Genomic DNA, 13,643 nt, shown 5'->3' on the forward strand with positions numbered 1-13,643 from the left:
GAGGAGAGGAGAGGAGAGGAGAGGAGAGGAGAGGACAGGAGAGGAGAGGCAGGACTCAAGTTGAGCATAAAAGAAATAAGGCATTCATCATATGGCATTTGAGGTTCCAGACACAAAATCTGTCAGGTTCTAAAGCACCCAAATGAATTTTTGACTAATGTTCCTCTTTATATATGAAAAGACAGGAATTCCTCCAAATTACAGCTGTTTGGTGTTAGGTGGTTACTCCAAAATAGAATAAATATCCATCAGTGTTATTCTCACATTAGAAACACCTGCCTTTTAAATTATATCACATCCCAGTAGCAGTCATATTTAAAAGAGAGGATGGGAGAAACTCGTAAAGGTTAATCAGAATAAAGTTTCCTTCCTATTCTTTATTGATATTTCTGCAATGTAAAATAATAAAAACCAAATAAAATTATGCTTTCTGTACCTGGTTTCCAAATGCACAGAAAGTTACTACAACTAATGCTTCTGTTGGCACTGCATTAATTTCATAATGAAATCCTCTATAAATACCACATTAATTAACATTATAATACATAATCAGTTGTTTTCTGGGTTATATTACACAAGGCAAATATTCTATCCATGAGTGGATAGAATATTTCTATCTCTAGCCCTAGCTATTTAAATTTTTCCTTATGGAAGTTTAGTTACTGGACAAGATCATGTAACACAACATAGCTTTAGTTATTTTGTTCACTGTTAGTTACTGGACAAGATCATGTAATAACAATGTAGCTTTAGTTATTTTGTATCACTGTACTACATAGCCTGGATACTTACTATATAATAAATATATTTTAAAAGATGCTACAAAATATTTTAAGTCATAGACATTTTCACTAAAACCTTTAGATCATAAAAGTTTAGCAATTAAAGTTATTATGTAAGTTAAAATTATTCAATATGTCTATTTGATAATCTGATATAAAAAATCAGTCTTTAAATAAAGATTCATGTCTACATTTTGTATTGTTCATTCAAATGTCAATAATTACAATCTGTAACAGATGTTATTCCATCACAGATTATATTCCAAAAGAAGGGTAATCTAGAGATGGGAAGCAGCTTTTTGTTTTTGCTCTAAACTTTAACATGGAAAAATGTTTCATTCATGACTATATTACCTCAGTCAAATAAAAACATATAAATAAAAAAGTAAGCCTATGTATTATATGAAGATACTGAATACAGAAAACATCACTGTTTTGAACCATACCACTAAGAAGTACATCAGTTTCTAGATGTCCCTTCCTTCATGATGTACCACAAATGTACCCAGGATGGACTTAAAAACTTACTATGTAGCTGAGAATGACATCAAACTTCTGATCCTCCTGCCTCTGCCTCTCCAGTGCCAGCACCCATAAATAACATGGTGCTGGTGATAGATCCCAGGGCTTTGCCATGCTAGGCAAACACCCTACCAACTGATATCACAACCAAGCAACACATCTGTCTCAGCACGTTGGATATTCCAGAGAGCAGCTGCTTCTCTTCCCTTGACAACTTACAAATGACTCTTAACTATTTAATTGAAACCTTCCCATAAACAAGTTGGAATAAGGACAGATCAGATATGAACTCCATCACATCTGGAAGGTTTATCTCAAGACTTTTCTCCACCCTTAAAACATAGCCTTCTGTCCTTGGGCTCACTCCCTTTCCACTAAATCAAATTTCAAGTAGAGAAGCCTGGTATTACTAAACAAATTACTTAACCTAGCAGCTTAACAGCAAGCAAAAACAAATTTTCTAATTTAATGTTCTTAGAAGAAGCAATATGAAGGTCAATCATGTTAAAATACTAAAGTATCATTGTTTTAAAATCCATTGAAATTGTTCTTAAATTGTAAATTTCTTCTAAGAATCAAAGAATAAGGAGGGGTTGGAGTTACTTTCAGTAACAAGTCTTTAAATTATGTACCTTTAATTTACTGAGCTCAAGTGAGCCACCCACCACAACCTCCAGGGTAGCTGGGACTACAGGCATGTACCAACGCACACTATTATTGCATAGCTTTAATAACAGATAATATTAATTGTGAAGTTCATTGTGAAATGATAAGTACACAAGGTTCATTATACTCTTCTACTTGGGTATCTTTTACATATTCTGAAATATAAATAGTTTAAGTATATTTATAATACATATACAATACACTGTATTCCCAAGTGCACAGTTTAATGTAAGATAATCAGAGATTCCAATTGGAGATGTGAATTTTGATTACTTTGTATACTAATATTGTATTTCTTTTATAATAATAAAAACAAGATGCTGATGCAACACCTTAAGTTGTTCCTTTTCTATACATAACTTTTAGAAATAGTTAAATTTTATACAACAAAAAATGAAGGTACCAAAGCCTTATTGTAAATATTTGTGAAAAAAATTTAAATGTGGTACCACACACACACAAAAAAAACCCCACAAAACCTAGGGACTCTCTTCCTCACCTTCTCCTACTAGTTAAAATTCATAGTCTATATCTATAGACATATCTACCTATAGATATCTCATTTAATTGATTATTCCACTATTCTAAGTGATTTATTCACCTACCTTTGTTTAATCTTTAATTATAATTTTCCTACTAATTTCTTCCATCTTTCATTACCTCCTACCATTTTTTATCCTGTCCATATGCCCAAGCATCATTCATCATTTTTGTAGCCTTCTATAATTTAAACAATAAAACTATATTCATATAATTGGAGAAATGCAATTTTGCATCTAACATACTCCTTTATTGACTTTTCAAAATACATCTTAAAATCTAATGGAAATCTAGGCCAGTTCATAATTCCTAAATTAACCAAAATAATAATGGCACCAAATACTCAACTTACATAAATCCTTTATTAAACAACTGATAAAGATTAAAAACTTATATACTGAAATATCCAACTATGTCTTACATTCTGAGAGAATGTTTTACAATCAAACACCAGTGGCAGTATTAGGTTTGCTGTATATGGCAAGCTGGGAATCGCATACAGCCCTCAAATGAATGACACCTCTTTTCCTCTCTGTCTGTATCACAGTGCTTCCAATTACACAATCCCATTCCTACTTACTCTCATTTTTACTCCATTTCCTCAGACCAAAGTGGTGTTCTGAGCAAGGGGTGCTGCCTACGGGCAATCATTTCAAAGGTTTTTAAATCCTAAGGTAAACTACAACTTCCAAAGTTTTCATATAATGTATCCAAGGGAAATTCTAGACAGCAATGGAAACTAACCTAAGCACAACTCTACAAAAAAGCTCACACTGTGTATGAAGGAAATCTTACTTTATTGCTATCTAGGGCTACAGGAAAAAAGGAGAGTTGGGTATCAGGATCAAAACACTAGCCTCCTCTCACAAGTTACTCTGATCAACATCTCCAGTCCCTGGTCACTTGCATTTCTTTAAACTCCAAATAAAATAAGACTGCTCATGCAATCTTAAAACTAATCAAAATATTCTCTTTTCAAATCAAAAACAAAAGAATCACACCCCACGTGGAGGGCAGCTGGCTTTGCTTGGAGATAAGACCACATTTATTGTAGTTATTCACTCAATATCATTTAAAAGTTTCAAAACTTCCACCACTCAGCAAACTTCCTAAGCACAGAATGGTGGGATGTTAATCCAGCACATACCGTTGAACCCTACTGTAACTGACATGAACTGTACTTTTCATCTCTATCAACTCTGCACACATACCCTTAGCCAATGGAGCCTCCAAGACTCACCACACAATGAGAAACACCGATAAAAACTGGTACCAACCTCACACAGAGGTCACCTGGAAAACTTAACATCTGCCCTAAATCCTCTGGCGTGACTCCAAAATGATGACGGTACATGGGGCAGTGAGGAGAAAACAATTGATGATGTTCTACAGCCCTCAACAAAATGTGTATTAAAACAACTTTCTCAATTTGCACAATATACACACTCATAAAATAAAGTATCTAAGCCAAATTCCATTTTACTAGCATCTTTAAAATGTAATTTTTTTTAAACCAAGACATTTAAATGTCCTTTAGAGATATGCAATATAATCACAAAATCAAAATTTATTTCATCCTTCATATATTAAATATACATAAAATATATTCTCCACACCACATTAAAATATGTGCTGTAAGTATATTTAAAGTTTTAAAGGAGATTGCTATTATAATAGCTTTTTTATTAATAACCCTATGGATGATACTTTATCAAAATTTGTTGTCAAGATATGCATCAGACAATCAGAAGCTAATAAGTAAAAGTCTGATGTTACAGACTCTTTGGCTCTTTGAAATGTCAGCACAAAAAGCTGGGTGCTGGTGATGCATGCTTTTAATCCCAGCACCCAGAAAGCAGAGACAGGCAGATCTCTGTGAGTTCAAGGCCAGCCTGCTCTACAAGAGCTAGTTCCAGGGCAGGCTCCAAAGCAACAAAGAGAAACCCTGTCTGGAAAAAAAAAATCAAAAAATAAATAAATAAATAAAATATAAAAAAGTCACCACAAATAGAAGCAGAAGAAAATGTTATATTGTGTTATTCAAAGATATATCCACAAATGCATCTATACAAAGTATAAGGAGCTAGATTAAGAAATCACTTGCCACTTGGAAACAGGTGTGATAGCTCACCATACCTTTAATCCCAGAATTTGGAAGGCTGAGGTAGGATGTTCAAAAGTTCAATGCCAGCCTTCACTTAAAATGAATGAATGAATAAGTAAATAAATAAATACAAAGACAAAAACTAAAAAAAAAAAAAAATCACACGTGAACATTCCTAAAGCACAATGCTAGCTCTTGAAAAAGATTTTTTAGTCTAATAATGTACGAATGAATAGACATTTTCAGATACTTTATCTTGAAGATAATAAAATAATTTAATGAAATAAATAAACATTTTAGTAGAGTAATAAAATATTTATCCTTAAGAAGTATATGTACTCTGTACAATACTGCAGTAGAAAAGGTATAAGATCCAGGAGAAATTATACTTCTTTGACCACTTCTTACTCCCATCTCCCCAAACTCTGTGCCCTTGCAACATCCACCCCAACCAGGACTTCACAATGTAGTAAAAAAAAAAAAAAAAGGGAAATATACAAGTCACTGGTATTTAAAAGAAATGAGATATCGTCTCTAAATGTGCATGTGTCTTGTTCCCCTTCAGCACCCACTCCCATTTGTCCACAGTTACAGTATGAAAGGAAAGAGAATTTTCAAGACAGGCTCTCATTGCAGCCCTATCCTCCCAACTTCCAATCCTCCTACCTCAACTTCCTGGGGCTTTGGATTGCAGGCATGTGCCACTGTACACAGCTTGAAGAAGCCCAACAAACAAAGAGTCTCTAAACTGATTTGGCACAGTAAAATAAACTGTACAAACACAGAGGGCAGAAAATCAGATCCACTGTAGGAATAATAGTTATGTGACATATACACAAATGTTAGTAAGCATACAAATCCAAATGAGAGCCAGAAACTTAAATCTGCTTATATTAACCAATTAAAATACCATTCAAAACAACATTTAAATAATAAGAATTACAATCCCTATCTTTCACACACTTCCCTATATAGGCTGGTGAGAGTTGTGATACAGCAAAATATATGCTCTTTCCTAAGTACAAAAATGTTTCCTGCCTTAGCGCCTGCCTCTCCCCACACCCTCCCACCCTGTCCTCTGTCTATCCACACACTGGGGAAATTATGTCCTGTTTTAAATATCTCACTGGTGAGCAACAGGAGCCCCAACTGTCAGACACATGTCTGGCACACATACTTAGAGAAGCTAGTTCCAGCAGGAGCTCAAGCTGTGAGGCTCAGCTCACTCCCATGTGGGTGAGGAAATCAGAGCACTTGGCCACCAGTCTCTAAAGAAACCACCAAAATGGTAGAACTTTGAGACCTTGCCATAGGCATTGCATTATCACTGGGCTCTGGGTTTCCTTTGTTGCTCTCCTCAAAAAAAAAAAAAAGGAAGCCTACAAGTAAGTAAAACACTACATTTTAATTTCAAAACCTTAGAGAAATAGCACACCAATTCCTGCTTCCATGTCACTGGCATACTCTGTCTTCCCTGGCTAATGCTGCCATGGATATATAATTTGCAAAGGGTTTTAGAGATCACACAGTCTCACTGTTTATCTCACAGATGGAGAAACTGAGATCCACATATTTTATGTAACTAGCCTGCAGTTTCAATAAGCAACAAACTGGGTACTTTTGTCCTCTTCTTTATGCCACTCTGGCCACACTCTGAGCCCTTTGCTTCCTGGACTAGTAACCTTCTTTCCTTTCTTCTCTATCATTGCTGAATGTATCTGTCTTTCCTCGCTTTTACTCAGTCAGTTGCCTCACTGTTTTAATGTTCCTGGTTAAGTGTCTGTTATCCCTTACTTAGGTTTGCCTAAGCAGGAAATATAAGAACCCTTGGGAATCCCTGACCAGGCACTATAAAACAAAGGCAAGCAGTACTGACTGGCCATACCTGCTTCTATAAAAGAAAGAACACAGGAGTTAAGAGTCACCATAGGCATTGGCAACTGTGTAAACATATTAATTTTGGATTAGCCTGAACATTTAACCCTTAAGTACTTTGCAAAAGGACAACACATAACCAGAAGTAAAAAAATTCCCCCGCCCCCAAGACATTTGCTTCTCTGTATAGTAGCCCTGATTGTCCTGAACTAGATTTGTAGACCAGGCTGGGGGCTTGAACTCACACAGATTTGCCTGCCTCTGCCTCCCAAGTGCTTGGGATTAAAAGCATGTGCTACCAGGCCCAGGGCAAGAAGCCTTTTAAAGAAAAACAATACCCAGATTACATCACTAGTAAAATAATGTTACATTTCTGTTCAAGAAAGCAGACATTTTCAAGAAGAAACAGATGTTTAGAAGGAATACAGTATATCCATTTAAGTCACATTTCCTAGCCTTCCTCCAGGCTACTTTGAAAGTCTGTCACATTTGAACTGGGCACAGTGGCAAGGCACAGGTCATCGCCAAACCCAGAAAACTGAGGCAAGAGGATCATGAGTTTAAGGGTGGCCTGGACTACAAAGAGAATAAATAAATCATATTTCCAGTTTAAGATTAGTACTATTTAAATAACTCAAAAATGAGAAAAATACTTTATTACTAGTCAAATTGCCCAGAGAAGAGAAATATAGCTATTCAATATAACTACTGAACAGCCCCATTATATGTGGTAGCCAACTTGAAAATGTTATTTGAAACTTAACATCTAAAGAGACCAAAGATAGCATTTTATTGTATAATAGTTCACATTTTAAGTTATCCTATTATCCTGGGTTACATTTCAAAGTTACTTCACTACATAAGTAGACTTAGGAAATTATGCATCAGTGCTAAATAAATGTATCAGAGGTAACCTCATGTATTCTCTCTAGTAATAGAGTTAAGCGGCACATTATAAGATTGTAGAATAACTGCTAATGAATTCCTGTTTTAAAACTGTCTAGACTATTTACTGTCAGTACATAATAAAGATTGCATGTAGCATAAAGTTGATGAAGAAAACTCCAGATATTTTCAAATATGGTAATATGTAACATGAAGATAAAATATAAATGGAACAATGAAATAAGCAATGAAAGACTAAGACATAATGAAATATTATATCATTAGTTCTACATAAAAATCTCTAAGCCAGAAAAAGTATATGAACAGAGTAAAAGGGGCCCATTATAGGCCTGGAGCAAAACTAAGACATAGATTTGAAATGAAAAAAAAAATGAAAAACTGATTATGAAATGGTAATCCATGACTGATGGCTTCAGATCTTTGTTTTAAATTTTCAAATTAAGAAAAGAGGATAATTATTTAATGACAGTAGATTAGTGGAGAAAATTTTCAAAACTCAAGTCCTTATGCCAAAAGAATAGTTAAATCAAGATGATTCTTAGGGAGCAAAAAGAGTGGAAGAAATATCTTCTCAATATTTCCTAATTGAAATATCTAATAGACATTAAGTATGTTTTCTCAAACTGACCATTATCTTTGACACTGCACATATGTCAGGAGATCGTCTAAGTGAAAGCAGCTAACTTGTCCAGAGCCACACAGTTAATGAGATTAACCGAATTTTGACTCTAAAGCCTGTGCATTTAGCCTAGAACACGGTGTCCCATTCATCTATTATTCCAATATAAGTTATTTCCTCAACTTTCATTACATATACTTTAATATGAAATATAAGAATTCAAATACAAAGGGTTTTAATATATCTACAAATATTAAAACCTCAGTTTTATAAAATGACAAACTACATAGATTGTATCTTAGAAAAATGACTAAACTATTGTAGTTTAAACAAAAATTACTAAACTACTGTAGTAAGGCCCATGTGGGGGAAAGATGCTACTCTCTTTTGAAGTTCTGGGATCAAGGTGTTCCTCCACACAAATTGTTACAGCTTATAGTTTCTTTTCAAAAATATCACCATTAAATATCATAGCTGAGTTGGGGATAGAAGTGTATCATTACCCAGACTGAAGTTTGTACAATGTAACTATACTTTTCCAAGCTTTCTTGAAGAAAATACTACTGTTTTAAAGATTGCCACTGAGTGTATACTGTGTAAAAGGATATTCAGTAAGGGAAGAAGCCACTCAAAAGATGGAACATGACACTTCAGAAAAATCTCAGGTGGGGGGATAGTTCAGCACTGAGAGCACTGGTTGCTCTTGCTAAGAACACAGGTTCAGTTTTCAGCAACCACATGTGGGTTCTCAACCATTGGTGACTCTAGTTCCAGGGCATAAGTCTGAAATAGCCTCATAATATAACCAATGTAACAACTATAAGATTAAGTATTAACCTTCGACTGTGCCAAGACTGTGCTCTCAGAGATCATTTCCATAGCTCATTACCAGACCTGATGTGTTACACATACGCTCTCTGTTCAGGTTTCCCCAAAAAACTGCCAAGAAAAGCAGTGTATTAAACATTAAACTTCATAAAAGTAAGTCAGATGCTTAAATGCATAAGTGGTTAAGATTTTCTTTACATAACTGTTCTAATCAATTAACATTTTAGTGAAAATAATCTTATACTGCAAACAGCACAGCACCCTCTGGTGTATCCATTATAAGATATATAAAATTTCCACAATAAAAGGATAAAATTATAAGTCAAAAATAAACTTAAGAGATCAATAGGGTGATACTTTCTGAATTTATTCCAGCACATATACTTAACATGTTTAAACAAAAAAAATTTCATTTTTAAAATAACACTATAAAATGTATAGCAATTCCGGTCAGAAAATTTGTTTCAGCTTTAATACTAAACCAACTAAAATAATATGTTTTCCGATATGTTAAATTAAGATAATGCTATCAATAAAATTTTTGAAGTAAGGAATGGCAAAATTTTAGAAGTTATGTAAGCTAAATCTCATTTTCCTCAAACCCACCTGTTTTTGCTGTAGATAAATTTGAGTTGACTATATAAACTGTTGCTATATATATTTTCTGGATTCAAAGGCAGCTAATCATTAGTTAAAAGGATGGAAAGATAGATGCAAATGAATCTACAATTTTTACAGTTTGAAAAGCTAGTGAGCTGGGTTACAAATCAGGAGCACTTCAAAGACCAGGAGTGCTCAACCTTCCATAGAAAAAGAACCCTCTCCCTATGAAATAATTAACTAAAAGAGGCTATAACAAACTCAACATGATGCCACCTGCTTTGGACAGCCCTTTGTGACCCACTGCAAGTTCCAAAACAATGCAGGAAAAAGTGAGACTAACACCTGTTTAAAGCAGCCATCTGTCTCTAACAAGTTAAATTTAGTCAAATCCACACTTAATCGTGCTTTTCCAAAATAAGGGAACACTATGCACCTGTGAAGAGAAAAATTATTTAAAATCTATTTTGTGATTGACAAGCGGGAATACATACTTAAAGAGTTAAAGAGCTAAGGCACAAAATTCAGTAAGAGAAACTATGTTTAATGCAACTGCAAGTGAAATAAAGGCTATTTAACCAAATGCTCAGCATAAAAACAAACTAGCAAATTTCACAATTTAAAACCTGACTGACTTCTTTTTCTGTTCCTTGTAATAGAGTCTCCCTATAAGGATCAGAGTAATGCTACTGGAGTATTCAGGAAAAATGAACTCTTCCCACATATCTGATTCTATGAGCCATCCTTTTCAGCATGTGTGACCTGAAAATCTTTGCTTTTCAGTTTTTTTAAAAAAAAGGGCCATGACTAACCTATTTAGAGTTTTAAAAGATTGTTTGAAGAAAGTTAAAGAATATCTCACTATCTCACTTATACACTCTAAGCCTTGTGAGAACCTTCACAGAATACAAGAGTATTTGAATATTGGATTAAAAATACAGTATTTTAGAAATTAGTTCTAAATACCTCATGCCAAGAAAGCAGTGTGAAATGATAAAAAAGCTTCTAGGAATGCATTCATTTATTATACATATATATATATATGTATGTATGTGTGTGTATATATATATATATATATATAAATTTACTATGCCTAGTCCCTATATAGTTTAATAGAAGTCTATATGGATAAAGTGGAATTTTAAAAAGCCTGAGATAGGCATCATGGCACACCCTCAATCACAAATATTCAGTTACTCAAAATGTTACTCTTTAATATATTTAATTTTAAAGCACGCAGATTTGTTAGTCTAAAATACTGAAAACAAAGAATGCCGATGCAGAGTACACTTCCTCCTAGGAAAAATAATATGGAAAAAAATGAACTAAATGGTATTTAACTTTGCATTTAACGATCAATTATTACAATTCCAAATTAATCCATAACACTAATTTTATTTTATCAGAAGCCAAAGCATCTGTAATATCAACTCTTAGAACACAGATTTGTTTCAAATCCAATGTTAAATTCATTTTTAAATGAACTTGTGAACAGAAAAAAATATATATAAATTTGGGGAAACTTGACAGATGCTTCATGAATGAAATGTCTCTGAAACATTCTCGGACATTGCAAGTAAAAATATTAAGCAAAGACATTTTAGCACAAACAATCTATCCAGCCGAAACGTATATAAATGGCATAAGATCTAAACTGTCCCAAGACAGCAAAACTCTTTTTAAGTTCAGAACCATGAGATTCACCATCCAAAAGTGTTCAGGCATTTGACATTCATGTGAACAGGAAAAAAAAATAAAAAGAAAAGGAAAAGGAAGAAGAAATAAAGAAAAGGAAAGAAAAAAATACACGTTTGAATTTGAGATGTGCACTGAAGACAGGTTGGGGAAGGGATGTACCTATTGTGAGATCCAAACAGACTTCTTTCAGAATCTAATATCTCCTTCATTCAAAATAACAATCATACGGAAATGAATTAAAACCTAAGGTTTTTTCCAATCCCCCAACTCTTATTTTACAAAATATTAGCCTTAATGGCATTATAATTACCCAACCTCTTCATTGACAATCTCAAGAATAATTAATACTGTCACATTATTCACAGGCTGTTCTGTCAGTTAAATCAATAAATGTTTGGCTGTTTAAAGATTATTTAAATAAGCACTTTAAAATCTGAATTGGAATTTCATATGTGTAACTATAATAGTACATTTTATTTGTTTTAGTTCAGTCATTATCAATTTTTTGTTGTTGATAATTTACTAGGTATTAAGCTGAAAATGAGCAAAATTAAAGGATCTGTAAAACCCGGTTAGCTCCAATCAAGAAGACACTACTTGAGAACTGGTATTCAAATATACAGGGGGCAACTATTTTCTCCAAAGAAATACTTTAAAAGGAAGTTTTTTTCTCTTGAGCAGGTTTAAATCATTGTCTAAAGAAAAGCAGAAAGTCAACAAAAAGACTATGTTAAGCACACACACGCCTAGATCTTAACAGTCACAAAGAAAGTGAAATATACACACGTTTCAAGTTGAGAAGCTTCATACATTCTTTATGAACAACTTGACTTCAATTTCAACTCTCCAAGGGAAACGAACAGAGATGAAGATGGGAGAGAAAAAACTCTCAAAGTATCATAACTGTCACAAATAGCGTTGTGAACTGAGTTCTCACAAAGCTTCCTTGTGTCCTTTTCCTGTTCATCACAGACAAAGTCTCAAAACCACAATGAAAATTGCTAACACTCTCCTGTGGGGAGGGAGGTGCATCAAAGTGAAACAGAACCTCAGGACTACCCCTCCCATCTCCACATGAAGGATAAAGCGCTGTCAGGAACCACTAACCCAAGTAGCACAGATGCCCTGCATCCGGTTTAAATCACAAGCGCGCGCGCACACGCACACACACACACACATATATACAAACAAACACACACACACACACACACACACACACGCCGAAAAGGAGGGGGAAGCGGGGAGAGAGAGACAGAGAGATAGAGCGAAAGGAGAGGGAAGAGAGACAGAGAGACTTAAAAAAAAAATCTCAGAGCAGCAGAGGCCCCTGGTTTCAATGTGTGTGCAAAGGGGGAGGGGGGAGGGAAGACTGCTGAATGGATAGTAAGACTGTTTGCTGCACAAAGAAAAATACAGTTTTAAAAGAAAAAAAGAATCCCGTGAGACTAGTGATGGTCAAAGAAGTACAGCCCGTTTAGCGGCAGGCAAAGAGGGACCAAGACGAAGGGAGCGGGCTGCGGGAAAAGTTCACCGAGCTACGAGGATAAAAATAACAAAACCCCCAACAAGGCCCCACAAGTGAACAACAACAACAGCACAGCACCTTTCGGGGTCCCCCCTGCTCACTGCTGTCTGTTTCGATCTGGACAAGCAGCGGCAGCCACCAGGCAGCTTTGGCAAAGCAGCGAAATTAAAGAAAGAGAGAGGGAGAAAGCAAGCCCCTTCTCTCCACCTGCCCCTCCTCCGGAGTGCCCGCAGACCCGGGGGGAACGCTCCGACACCCGCGACGGACAGCGGCGGCTTCCCAGCCTAGCCCGCTCTCTCGCTCGCTCGCCCCGCAGCCCCGGCTCCCGCTCCATCCCAGAGCGCCGAGGCCGGGCGGGCAGGCGCGCGGCGCCCACACCCCCGAGCCCGCCGCGCGCGGGTCCATTGTAAACAAGCCCCGGGGACCGAGCCCCTCCAGCGGCCGCAGCCGGTGTCAGGAGGGAGACCCCCGCACAGCCACGCTAGCTCGCACACACGAACACACGCACGGACACACACGCTCCCACACACATGTAGAGACCGAAGAATATTCACCTTGGCTGTGGATTATTGTGGTGTTGTTGGTGGGTGATGGAGATGGTGGTGGTGGGGGGGAGGAGGAGGAAGAGGAGGAGGAGGAGGAGAGGAGTAGTTGTTGTTGATGGGTAACAGTCGCCAGGACTACGGTGACTATGGCGCTTGATTCACAAGGCAACGGTTGCTATAACTCACAAAAGAGAGAGAGAGAGGGAGAGAGAGAGAGGGAGCGAGGGAGAGGGAGACACTCGCGCGGGGAGGGGCGGGGGAGGGAGGGAGGAGGGGAGAGGGCGGGCCCGAGAGCGCCGGAAGAAGCGGCTTCGGCGCCGTGACTGACAGCTCGGAGCCCGGGCGGGAGGCCGCGGTCGGGATTCCGACGTCGCTTCCCCGAGGTGCGCTTAGACTTGGCGGGCCCGCCCGGGGTCAGTGCGCGGCGGGCTGC

General features: G+C 36.7%; 1 protein-coding gene across 3 annotated transcripts in view; it reads right to left on the minus strand.

The window, feature by feature from the left end:
* The window catches only part of Rfx3 (regulatory factor X3), a 256,520-nt gene extending 243,247 nt beyond the window's left edge, over positions 1 to 13,273 (minus strand). For 2 of the 3 annotated variants that reach the window (XM_026781166.1, XM_026781165.1), the window contains exon 1: positions 13,220 to 13,273. The gene's annotated coding sequence lies outside the window, so the exon portion shown is untranslated. The remainder of the gene's footprint in view (positions 1 to 13,219) is intronic. The other variant, XM_026781167.1, reaches the window with a different exon arrangement.
* Between the last annotated feature and the right edge of the window lie 370 nt (positions 13,274 to 13,643).

The sequence above is a fragment of the Microtus ochrogaster genome, chromosome 8 (assembly GCF_000317375.1).
Source record: "Microtus ochrogaster isolate Prairie Vole_2 chromosome 8, MicOch1.0, whole genome shotgun sequence".
Taxonomy (NCBI): domain Eukaryota; kingdom Metazoa; phylum Chordata; class Mammalia; order Rodentia; family Cricetidae; genus Microtus; species Microtus ochrogaster.